Source organism: Bos mutus, chromosome 14 (genome assembly GCF_027580195.1).
Source record: "Bos mutus isolate GX-2022 chromosome 14, NWIPB_WYAK_1.1, whole genome shotgun sequence".
Lineage (NCBI taxonomy): Eukaryota > Metazoa > Chordata > Mammalia > Artiodactyla > Bovidae > Bos > Bos mutus.
In genome coordinates this window covers 51,512,854-51,526,795 of record NC_091630.1, presented here as the reverse complement: position 1 = coordinate 51,526,795, position 13,942 = coordinate 51,512,854, and positions in this window count along the sequence as shown.

Here is a 13,942-nt window from a genome sequence, read left to right as displayed (position 1 = left end):
TTTAAATAACTTACATTACTTATCCCAACAACCCACTTAGAAGGAATAGCATATTTATATATCAGTGTAGGATGATCCCTCCACACCAAAAATTGTGAAGCACATTACTATTTTTATGCTCTTGTAAAACTAATTAAGTATTTATGCCCCCTTTCTCATTTTTCATGAAAACATCCACTGGCATCACCCAACACATCATAAGAGAATGCTGATTCAATTGCTGAGACATTGTGGACAAAGTAAGGACAGAAGGAAGGCAGAAATAGTGGACAGAACATCTCACAGTTTTTCCAGAAGTGAAGCAGCTGTTAACTACCTGGTGTTATACAGTCACCTCTTGTAAGCTTCTGAAAGTCATTACTTTTCTGAAGCTTATATTAGCATGAATAAGCACAGCATTTTTTTGAAAAGCTGTTTTCAGACTTTGTTGTTTTAACTTCTATTCTAGCAGAATAGAGGGAAGAGTTGATAAAGCTCCGAAGCCCCCTCGCGGGAGGGTGGTTCTCCAGTCGTGGACCCCATCCTAGACTTGCTGAGTCAGAATCTCCAGAATTAAGGCCCACGACCAGCAATTGTAACAACTTCCCAGGTAACGTGGGAGATCTCTGTTTTTGTGCCTTGTGGAAAATCACTTTAATGATTAGTTTAGTAGCAACATAACACAGAGAGGAAATTAGAGCTCTATGAGGAATATTGAGTATAAACAAAATGATCAAAAAAGCTCCAGTCATGGTGAACAATTAAAGGGCAGCCACCACAGGCCATCCTAGGGTTCAGACCAGGAGTATCACTGCCCACCCAACACCAAACTCAGGTCAACTTCTGGCGACATTTGCTTTGTTGAGCCATGAGGCAAATGGTCATGTAGGGAAAAAAATTGGGCTTTTTTCCTTTCAAATTCCTTTCTTTTTGAAATAAACTTTATTGCAACTTACTGAAACACTTTAGGTCTTAATGAAATGTCTTAACATGGAAACATGACATTTAAAGAAAAACCTATTAGTCAAAGAATGTCATTAATAAAAGGCGTTCTTTCTGAAGTTGACACGAGTGATTTAATTGATCAGCACCAAAAGCTAACATCAATCATCAAAGGGACAGGGGCAGCACTGCAATCAGGGACAGAAAGGAGGAGTTTGGAAGAAGTGTGTGGTATAAAGCCAAATATATGCAGAATAAACAAATACCTGTGCTATCAAGAAACAAAGCAAGAAAAAAAAATGAGCCTTCATAAGCAAAATGATTGCAAGCAGGCAATGGTAATGTTAAAACTGTTTTTACAAGAACTGTTTATATTCTCAATGTTTTCTAACTTCTTGCACTGCTTTTCCTACACGTAGAAATTTTACAATTTTGCAGGTAAAAACAAAGCAATAGTGGACTGTATATTTTTAATATCCTAAAACACCCCATAATGTCCAGGAAAGGAGTAGATTTTAAAATATATATTTCCAGAGAATATATAGCAGCATTGGGGAAAGTTCTTCATTAATATAATTTTTTTAAAGAAAAGCAGAGATATAGAACTACATTTCAGTATGATGAACTTGATCCTAATTGTGTAAACATATGAACCCTTGTGTTTATTTGAGAGGTATTAAAAAGACTAAAATGAAATATATCTAAAATTTTAACAGTTAACTCTGGGTATTAAAAGCATATTATTTGCTACCATATACCTTTTTTTGTTTCAAAATTGTCTATAATAAATGTGCATTTGTTTTATAATTATTATATTTTTTAAGTAATCAAGCTTCCATTCCCTCAGAAGAATTCTAGGAGATTTTCTTCCTTATTCATGCATGATTCATGTTCCTTTTAGCACTACCACCCCCAATCCATTAGAAAATATCCTTCAAGCACAAAGACACTGACCTCAAACTTCAACAGAGATCATTAAAACTTTCAAATTCTATGATTCTAGATATCTCTAGATGCCATATATTGGCACATTTATTTCATACATAAACAGGTTATAGGGTAATAAGAACTTTTATTTTTTTTATTATGTCAGGCAAAAGCTGATGTATCTGCCATTATGCCATTCACATTCTGTTGTACTAACTTTAGAGTTTATAGAGGATATTTCAAATACTAACAACTGAGACTTCACCTCTTGGAGAGTCATAGCTTGCAGATATAAATCATGCATACATCCTGTTCCTAATTAAGGAGGAAGATTGTCATGTGTCATTGGAGACAACACAACAGACAACTGCTTCTGCCATGTCAGCTCTTGCACCCATCAAAATGTTACTGAGAAATACTCATGAGAATAAGACAAGGTTATATATACTCATGAGGCTAAGGATGATTGCCACACACGTAGAGGACATTGTTTGCTACATAAAATCTTTACTTTCAAATTATTCCAGCGGTATATATATAGCAAAGAGAGGGTTTGGGATTCAGGAGGGAAAATGGAAAAGGAATTCAAGCTCCAGAGTTGCTATATAGGAGAGCCCTGGGGATAGGAATCTGATTGATACAGAAGAAAGGTACTTGGTCTTGAAGCTGCAGTCTCAGGTTGAAGTGCCCGTTTTCCCAGTTATTACCTTCGTGACCACCGATGAATCATTCAATTTCTTTAATTTCATTTGTGAAAGAAGAATTCAAATATCAAATGGATAGGATGAAAACTACATGAAGAAATACATGCAAGTTATTTACATCGTAAGTCTTTGGATTCCCCAGGAAATGCCAGTTCATTTCTGGTCCATCTGTGAGGAGGAAATTAAAGCATTCAGTTGTCAGGAAATGGGTTTCATCGGCTCAGGGAGGGCAGGTTTGCTCCCAAGGTGGCACAAGGCCCTGACAGCCAAAGAACAAAACTCAAGCCTGAATCCTTCAAGACTACTTTTTCCTACTATGGGTCAGGACCCATTCGTGGGATATACAACAGTTTACTGTGTTGTGATTAACATATTTTAAGTGAAATGGAATGGGCCACACTAGAGCTCATCAAATGTGGTAAGGGTAAATTTCATGGAAACCTATCTCAGTTCCACATATGTGTGCATATTAACATATATATACTGCATTTTAATGTGAAATGTATTTCTTACTGTGGTCAAGGTCAAATGTTTTTGAAAACTACTTCTTTAGAGAAAACGAGATTTCAAAGTCCCCACCCAAAGGCTCATGTCACAATGATTCTGAGTTTCAAAGAAGCAAGATAGGAACTGATTGGGAACAGTATCCTGTTCCCCACAGGACAGTGGTAAACATAGGCTGTTGAGACCTCAGCCAGATCCCTGACAGTGGTACATGAGATCCTTGTGGGCAGATGCAAGCTGGGAGGAACCCTGGATACTAGGGAGACTTGGCTCCTGGGATGCTGGGGCTTATTAGCAGCTCCCTTCACATTCCCCAGGGAAACCACTGGCCCACTCTTGGGACATCTGGATTTTGTTCACCTCCTGCTCTGTGGTACTCATCACCCAGGACCAGTTTTCTTACCTCCCTCCTGGCACACACAACTCTTGTAGCTGAGCTCTAGTTCTCATTCTTCCCCATCTTGCCTCACTTGGAGCTCTGCAGAGAAAGGACAAGCAATACACAATAGATCAGAAAGATGCTGTCACCTTACATGCCCAGAAAGTGAAGAGTCTTGCAATGATGGACCCAAACCAGGTGGAATGTGTCAGATTATCTAAAGAAAGACTGTGTCACAAAAAAAAAAAAAAAAAAAAAAACTGTGAAAACAAGAAGTCAGTCACTCGTTGGTAGATCTAAGAACCATTCTCACTCCTATTCCCTTTTCACTTCCCAGTACACAGGATGGAAAAGCCAGATGCTGCTTTGCAGCTGGAGGAGTGGGTGGCAGGCCTGTACAGGGGCCATGCAGTGGATCATGAAACACAGTTCTGGCCGGTAAGAAACAAGCAGAAGTCTGCTGGGGGCGACACAGTAGTTTTTGCTTTCATAATAAAAGGGACAGGTAAGGATGATGCCACCCCTGCCTTCACCTCCTACGCCCTTGAATGAGAGATATAATGGTTACAAGGACATGACATTTAGATTCAGACAGATCTGCATTCAAGTCTGTCTCCCCACTTACTGGAGGTGTGGTATTGGGTAAAGGCCTTAACATGCCTCATCTGTCAAGTGGGTTTAATAATGCCTGTAGATGTTCCAGTGAGAAGAGACAGATGTACCACGGTGGTCAGATGTTCAGTCTTCAGCTGGTACATTGTCCTCAGGTGGCAGCTCTGTGCGACTGCCAATTGTCATCAGAAGGCACTCTCCACTGTTGCTGTTCTCTGGGTGCTTCATCCTTCACTGATTTCCTTGGTCCTATCCATGTCTCTGGAAAAAATCCACTCATTAAACTCTCTCCAACTAACCATTTCACCTATTCCTGCTACAATCCCAACTGATGCAATCACCGATCAAATATGCTTGTCTTGGATGGGACTTCACTCCAGCAAAGAGTAACTAGTTCAACCAGGCCCCAGAAGCCCTCTTGATCTAAAGGCCCCCCGAGCCAAGCCTTCTGTCCCTTCCTGTCTGCTTTTGACCCCCATTTACCCAGAAAGGACCCTGACCTTCCTAGTGGAACATCATGCACCTGCCTCAGGGACACACACACACACACACACACCCATCCCAACCAAAGAAAAGGAAATGGCATCCAGGCAGGGTCACTTTTGTTTTTAGTCTCTCAGTCATGAACAACTCTTTGCAACACCATGCACTGCAGCATGCCAGGCTTCCCTATCCTTTGCTATCTCCCAGAGTTTACTCAAACTAGGCAGGATCACTAGCTAGATTAAATTTTCAGATGAATAAAGAAAAAGCAGGAAGGACTAAAGGTTAGGATTTAAAGTTTAAAACACTTTAAACTCCATCTCGTTTCATGTTATGTCCCTAAAGCCTACTACAAGGCATTTGGTGAGCTCCAGAAATGCATGTGCCTCTCTCCCCATCTCCACCCCAGCCCTGGAGAAGGGAAAGTGAGTGGCCGGGAAAAGCCCCCTCATAACTGTGCTGGAGAGAGGGGAGAGGGCCATTAGTGACTAGATGATCTCAATAGTCTGGACTACCTTTCTGTTCCATGTCATGGGCATACTCTCCATTAATTTTGATTATGTTATCAAAATCTTAAATTTCCATGTTTCCTTTTGGCATTACTTCTCTTATTTTATCCTGGACTCCTTTGAGAATCCTGACATTCTGAGGTATTGAGAAGCAACTTTCCTCAAGCTTAGTGACCAACTTCCATTCATCATTTAACGTAAAATTTAACACAGCACAGTTCCAATTCCTGCTGGAATCATGCCCTCTGTTCCCACATTTTGGTGGCCTTGGGCTCCCAAAGAGCTTTTCCCTCTGGCTCCCCGCTGCCTGGGTGTCCTCGGCTCCTGGGTGCAGGCACCCCAGCACTGCCTACACCATTCTATCCCCACACCAGCTATCTCGGGATAGGCCTTGGCTGCTGCCAGGACAGTCACTTGCTATTACCAGCAGTTTCCCAGCAATCAGCAGCAATTAGCAACAGCCTGCGTTCACACACATTAGAAACCACTCAGCAAACTCAGAGAGAAAAACTTCTGAGAATTTCAAAGAATGGCTGACCTCTTTCCATCTTCCAGCTGCAGCGAGAAGCCTCACACCCATCTCCCCAGAACTCTAAAGAGGCTGCCAGTGTACACTAGACCTTGTAAACCTGGGAGAGGCTATGCCTTCTATGGGGTCTGCAATGTATCTTTCTGGAGCGCCCTCCTTGAAACACGGTTTGGCCAGATGCTAAATGACTAAGATCCATGCTGTCCTGTGATGAAGGCTCAGAAGTCATTCACCTTGAGCTCCTCCATTAGCAAAGTGGCACCAAGGGATAAATCTTAACACCGTCATTACTCCATCCAAGCCACCAATTGGCTACTCCCACCAGCCAATGCCCAGAAGTCAAAGTCTTCAAAGACAAGGCGTGGACCTAAGTGTCAAACTGTTGTTATTTTAGAGAAAGCCCATCAGCAATCTATCAATACATATTATTAAACAAACATTTACTGAGCCTCTCCTACGTTTCCAGACACAGTACAGGTACTGGTATTCAGAGCTGAGGAGTTAGCAGTGTATAAAGAGAGAGAAATCTAAGTAGACAGTTTTCATGCAGTGTTGTGATAAACGCTGTGGTAGCAAGAGGCACTGGGTGCTGGGGAAGCCTACAAGAGGACATCAAGAAAGCCTTCCTGGGGCTTCCCTGGTGGCTCAGTGGTAAAGAATCCACCTGCCAGTGCAGGAGACAAGGGTTTGATCCCTGGACTGTGGAAGATCCCACATGGCACAGAGCAACTAAGCCTGTGTACCACAACTCCTGAGCTCAGGCTCTAGAACTCAGGAACCACAACTACTGAAGCCAGCTTGCCCTAGAGCGCTCGGCAACAAGAGAGGCCACCTCAAAGAGAAGCCTGAGTACCACAAATAGAAAGTAGCCCCTGCTCACCACAACTGGAGAAAAGCTCACACAGCAATGAATGCCCCGTACAGCCAATAAATAAATAAAATTATTGAAAAAAAACGAAAGTCTTCCTGAGAAGGTAATGATCAAACAGAGCCTTAAAGAAGAAGCAGGCCCTAACAGGGCAAGGATAGCCAAGGGCATATCAGACAGATGCTCTGAGAGGTGGGATGCTGGGCACCTGGGGAGTTGAACTGGTAGGTCAGGGAATGGGATGGGCACAAGGTGGTGAGAGATGAGACTGAAGAAGGAGTCAGTGGAGGCAAAACTTAAGAGTTTCTTGATGAATTCCAAGGTTCTTTCAACCTCTATCTCTCCCTGGGTTGGGACGATCCCCTGGAGGAGGGAATGGCTACCCACTCCAGTATTCTTGCCTGGAGAATCCCATGGACAGAGGAGCCTGATGGGCTACAGTCCATGGGGTCACAAAGAGTTGGACACGATTGCGTGATTAAGCAAAACACAGAGCCATGAAGGAATGAAATTTTAAATACAGAAGAGAACCTGGACATCAACTAATGTCACCGAGTAAGCTAAGGCCTAGGGAAGTCAGAGACAGCCCATGGAGATGATGGGGAGCCAGTAGCTCACTTAAGACTTGACAGTCCACCAAGCTCTTTGTCATCACATCTCCATAATAGAGGAAAATGCGAACAGGTCACAAGACCTAATCCATAAGCATTAACCACTGCCTGGCCGAGGGATCTTCAGTAAGTCCTTTTATGGCTCTGATCTCACTTTCACATTTACAAGAGGAAGAGACTGGATCACTGGTGCTCTTTCCAGTTCTGACACCATGTTTCTAGAATCTGTTACCACAAAGCCTGTACTGACAAGCTGGAAAAAGGTAACTTCTCCTACAAAGACAGATAGTTACAATTTTCTGAAGGTCTTCAGTCGGTTTACTTCAGTCACTCAGTCATGTCCGACTCTTTGAGCCCCCATGGACTGCAGCACGCCAGGCCTCCCTGTCCATCACCAACTCTTGGAATTTACTCAAACTCATGTCCATTGAGCTGGTGATGCCATCCAACCATCTCATCCTCTGTCATCCCCTTCTCCTCCCGCCTTCAACCTTTCCCAGCATCAGGGTCTTTTCAAATGAGTCAGTTCTTCGCATCAGATGACCAAAGTATTGGAGTTTCAGCTTCAGCATCAGTCCTTCCAATGAACACCCAGGACTGATCTCCTTTAGGATGGACTGGTTGGATCTTGCAGTCCAAGGGACTCTCAAGAGTTTTCTCCAATACCACAGTTTAAAAGCATCCATTTTTCAGTGCTCAGCTTTCTTTATAGTCCAACTCTCCATCCATATATGACTACTGGAAAAACCATAGCTTTCACTAGACAGACCTTTGTTGGCAAAGTAATGTCTCTTCTTTTTAATATGCTGTCTAGGTTGGTTATAACTTTTCTTCAAGGAGCAAGTGTCTTTTTAATTTTATGGCTGCAGTCACTATCTGCAGTGATTTTGGAGCCCAAAAAGATAAAGTCTCTCACTGTTTCCACTGTTTCCCCATCTATATGCCATGAAGTGATGGGACCAGATGTCCTGATCTTAGTTTTCTGAATGTTGAGTTTTAAGCCAAAGGTCTTCAGGGGGGCTATAACTCATATTTCTCATCATAATTCATTCCCCATTTAAATCAACTGGTCATGAATAATCTAATATCACCCTTACTGAAAGTCTGCAATTAAACCCCCAAATGAAGTGCCTTCATAATCTCTAGAAAATTCTCTGACCCCCAAAAGTCATTTTCTCACTCCAAGCGGAAACTGTTTCATGATATACAACCAGAGGCCCCAAAGCTCAATTTGCTTTCTTTTTTACTTTAAATGTGGGCACTGAAAATTTACAGGGACATTTCATAATAAAGAAATGAATATGTCACACCCTCTGCCTTCTTTGTCATTTATTATTAAAGACATTGGTGGGACAGCAGGCTCACATTACTTCGGATCCATCCAGGCCTGCTGGGAATCCTCATTATGAGCTGAGGAGCCCAACCAGGGAGGCCCTTCATTTATCGCCAGCCGGACAACGTGGCTGTTCCTGCAAGGATGGAAGGTGCAGGCAGGACGACTCAGCAGGAGCAAAAGTATTCTTCAGAAGTGGTGACCATGTATCATGCAAGCAACCTCAGAAACAAGAGAAAAAGAAAAAACAGAAAATGTAAACTTGCTAAGTTTTTCAACAATGGAGATTTTTTTGTTTTTTTTTTTAAATCAAGTTTCTGTGCTTCAAGGCACTGGACTCTAGCGTAAGATCCAAACATGTAAAAACAACTCAGCCCTGCCCTCAAGGAGCTTACAGTCAAAGAGGGGAGATGGGAAATGAAAACAAGAAGCATGAGAAATAGATACCATGAAATCAGAAGTCAAGTTCAGAAAGGAGGGAAATCCCAGTGCCCTGGGTGAGCAGTGACTTCTGGGACAGACAGGGCGGGGGTGGGACTTGGGCAGGAAGTGAGTGAGCAGCATCCACCTTCCAGGTCGCCAGGGCCACCTCTTTGTCACCCCACACTACCCTTCTTTTCATGATTTCCCTCACAGCACTCCTGCCTCCCAGATTCCTTTCCTCCCTTCCTCTCTTCCTCCCTACCTCTCTTCCTCCCTTCCTTCATTCTCTTGTTGATTCTATGTCTCCCCCACTAGAAGGCAGATACTATGAGAGCAGGACTTTGTCTTGCTCTCTGCAGTGCCTACAGTAGTGCCTGGCATGCAACTGGTGTTCAATAAATGTGTGAGGGCAGGAGGGCAAGGCAGGCACTCGGAAAACCAAGAAAGCAGGCAGGGAGAGAGGGAGGCAGCAGTAAAGATACCATCCACAGAAACGGATTCATGCCCCTACTCACCTTTGCCTTCTATCCTATTACTTCTGAGAGATTTATCCTATTACTTCTCTCAGATTACTTCTGAGAGATTTGCCCTGATGCCTCAGCTCACCCAATTCTTGACCTGGCCCTAAATTATTTTAGTCTGCCCACTCCCTACCACATACCCCACCAAACTGCATGATCACTTGCACATGCTGTGTCTTTATTCCTGCTCCTCCCTGTGCCAGGAATATCACCCCTTTGTTACACCTTTATATGCCAGATAAACGCCTGCTCACTCATCAAAACTAAAGGTGGCAATTTAGCAATATCTAACAAAATGTTAAATATGTACTCCTTTTGACGCATCAACCCACTCTTGCAAATGCACCCTTGGGACTTCTCACACAGGGTGAATGTCACCTCTTCTGGGAAGATCCTTCTGACTCCAGTAACACAGAGAACATCCCTTTTATAAATCATGGATTCCACAATTTGTAACTATCATTTATAAGCTTTTCTCCTGATATTGAACCTGAGCTCCTCATGAAACTTACATGAGAGTAGACAGACAAAAATGTAAGAGAGCAAATAAATACATAAACACATACTTTCAGATAACAGCCGAAAAGAAAATGGCTAATGCAATCTCCAAAGAAAGAGTGAGAGACTCCCTTTTCTAGTGTATTGTGCTCTTACTGGGTGTGTATTGAGATTGTCATGCTTCAAAATGTAAATTCTCCCCTAAGGGTCTGTAATACGTATGTGCTATGATACTCCATGGAATGTTATGGGCATCTGGGTTCTGTCTGCCCAAGTATGTTGTAGAATTATAACAGCAGAAACCATATCCTGTACATGCTTTTCCTGCCCCTTGTCACCTGGCGTAGCAGGATTTCATTTACTCCCTGGTTAATTAGTTATAAAAACAACTTAAAGCACTAGTGCTACTAATGAGTCCAAAGCCTCATCTCTTTATAAAGTGTCCAGAGGCATGGAGAGAGAGGAACCTCAAAATGGAAGATGCTCATTGTCAACTTATCAGAGATCTGTGACTGGCTCCTGACCAGGTCAGATTTAAAACAAACAAAACAAAAAACTTCCGGGACTATAGATCAGTATAATTCTAGTAGGTAATCAGAACTTCAGTTCACTTCAGTTCAGTTCAGTTGCTCAGTTGTGTCCGACTCTTTGCGACCCCATGAATCGCAGCACGCCAGACCTCCCTGTCCATCACCAACTCCCAGAGTTCACTCAGACTCAGGTTCATCAAGTCAGTGATGCCATCCAGCCATCTCATCCTCTGTCGTCCCCTTCTCCTCCTGCCCCCAATCCCTCCCAGCATCAGAGTCTTTTCCAATGAGTCAACTCTTCGCATGAGGTGGCCAAAGTACTGGAGTTTCAGCTTTAGCATCAGTCCTTCCAAAGAAATCCCAGGGCTCATCTCCTTCAGAATGGACTGGTTGGATCTCCTTGCAGTCCAAGGGACTCTCAAGAGTCTTCTCCAACACCACAGTTCAAAAGCACCAATTCTTCGGCGCTCAGCCTTCTTCACAGTCCAACTCTCACATCCATACATGACCACAGGAAAAACCATAGCCTTGACTAGAGAGACCTTTGTTGGCAAAGTAATGTCTCTGCTTTCCAATGTGCTATCTAGGTTGGTCATAACTTTCCTTCCAAGGAGTAAGCGTTTTTTAATTTCATGGCTGCAATCACCATCTGCAGTGATTTTGGAGCCCCCAAAAATAAAGTCTGACACTGTTTCCACTGTTTCCCCATTTATTTCCCATGAAGTGATGGGACCAGATGCCATGATCTTCGTTTTCTGAATGTTGAGCTTTAAGCCAACTTTTTCACTCTCCACTTTCACATTCATCAAGAGGCTTTTGAGTTCCTCTTCACTTTCTGCCATTAGGGTGGTGTCATCTGCATATCTGAGGTTATTGATATTTCTCCCAGCAATCTTGATTCCAGCTTGTGTTTCTTCCAGTCCAGCGTTTCTCATGATGTACTCTGCATATAAGTTAAATAAGCAGGGTGACAATATACAGCCTTGACGTACTCCTTTTCCTATTTGGAACCAGTCTGTTGTTCCATGTCCAGTTCTAACTGTTGCTTCCTGACCTGCATACAATTTCTCAAGAGGCAGGTCAGGTGGTCTGGTATTCCCATCTCTTTCAGAATTTTCCACAGTTTATTGTGATCCACACAGTCAAAGGCTTTGCCATAGTCAATAAAGCAGAAATAGATGCTATTCTGGAACTCTCTTGCTTTTTCCATGATCCAGCAGATGTTGGCAATTTGATCTCTGGTTTCTCTGCCTTTTCTAAAACCAGCTTGAACATCAGGAAGTTCACAGTTCACATATTGCTGAAGCCTGGCTTGGAGAATTTTGAGCATTACTTTACTAGCATGTGAGATGAGTGCAATTGTGTGGTAGTTTGAGCATTCTTTGGCATTGCCTTTCTTTGGGATTGGAATGAAAACTGACCTTTTCCAGTCCTGTGGCCACTGCTGAGTTTTCCAGATTTGCTGAACTTACTATCTTTAAGATGAACTTGTGACTTACATGCATCTTTATTTCGAAGTATAGAAACCTATGGCAAGTGATTCATGCATAGCCTCTGTTATACCCTCTGTATTCTGTTTTATAGCAGCCTCATAAGAGAAGACATTTGTTTATAAAAGAAAATAATGTTTATTTAAAACTTCCTTCAGAATGCCAGGGAATATTAGAGGAAGTTGATATTACTAAATGAGTAAGACAAATCTAAAATACCTATTTAAGAGAAAAATTACTTTCTCAATCTTAACCCATAATATTCATACCAAAACTGCAGCAATTGTTCTTTTAATTATTTTCCTGTTTGTCTTTTCTCTTTTGTTTTTCTGATTGGGTAAACAATGTACTCAGTGAAGAAAAAGGAAGTTCTTTTCAGAACAAATAGGAGGGTAAAGAGAGGCTCTATATTGTTTGGACATTTACCATGGGAACATTTCCTACCTGAGGAAGAGAATAGATGTGAGCTAGTTTTCAGTGGAAAAACATCACAGTGACTGAAATGTTTATTTTTTATTGTTGTCACTCACACCAAACTCCACAGGGTTCTTTCATTGTTTAAAAATGAGGTATCAAAATTGTTAAGATGACAATTTTCTCCAAATTGAACTATAGATTCAATACAATGGCAATTATGATTCCATAAGAATTTTTAGTGGAAATTGACAAGTGTGTTCTAAAACATATATGAAAATGCAAAGGACGTAGGAGAACCAAGACCTTCTTAAAAAAGAAGGAGGGGGAGGGGAAGAGGAGAAAGAGAATCACATACGTAGTTGATAAAAATGAACAGGTATTGGGAATTGAGGATTAATGAATACACTACTGCATAGCACAGGGAACTATATTCAATATTTTGTAATAGCTTACAAGGGAAAAGAATCCGAAAAAGAATGTATATATATATATAAAACTGAGTAAAACTAAGTAAAACTGAATCACTTTGCCATACAGCTGAAACTAACATGATGTTGTACATCAACTATACTTTAATTTTTTAAAAATATGAAGAGGCAAGTCACGGACTGGAAAAAAATATCACCATATGTATTACTACACACTACCAGATGGGCAAAATTTTTTCATCTGTTTAAAAAACATTTAAAATTTAATAAATATTTTCAAGAATGTAGCTCATTGGAAACTCTTACACATTGCTGGTAGAAATATACATTTCCAACTACAGTTGACTCCATTTGTTGCAGTAGTTATATTCTATACACTTGCCACAGACACTGAGTTAGCAAATGTTGAACCATTGTTCCTAGAGGACATAAATGTTCCCTGCTAGTCACAACGTTTTTGTCAATCAGTCAGTGCATAACCTCATTTTATGTGTATTTCTGTTCAAAGACACCTTATTTAATATAGACTTTGATTCATTAATGTTGAACTCATAGCCCAACAGTACTGTAACTCAAGCCTGAAGGAAACATCCAACACAAATCTCTGTAAGGCACACCCTGCAGACAGTTCCCACTGTGTGACTCTGCCCTTTTGGTCATAACTGATTGGGTCATTGATGGACACCTGACCCAAACTGGGCTAATCAGAATCTAGCCCTCAAGAATTTAATCTGAGAGCCATACTGCAGAAGGATTAGCAGCTGTAATACTAATGGCCAATTCTCAAGTGAATGTTGAGCTGTCCCCAGAACTGCCCTGCATAGCCCCTTCCTGAACACTAATTATTCAGGGCTTCCTACAATTTCCATGAGGTTTCTTCTCACAAATCTACATTCCACACGTTTTAACTAAGACACAGTCATGTGTTCATTCAACAAACTTTTCAAGCATCTACTACCTGCCAGGCACATAGTTGGAAACTTAGAGAGTAGATCCAAACGTCAAACAACTAACTATTGCAGGCAGATTCTTTATTGTCTGAGCTGCCACAGAATCCCAACTATATAGTTACTGGCTGTGAAAAGTGCCACAGCAGAAAAGCATGGGTGCTCTTAGGGAATTACTTTTGTCACAAATGAGATAACATATGTAAAACACTTAGCACAAGGCTTGGCTCCTAAAAGGCTTTCAGTGTACTATATTCTTTGGCCAAATTCTCTCTAAATAATTGTTCTGGCACAATGTCTTCCTGGGT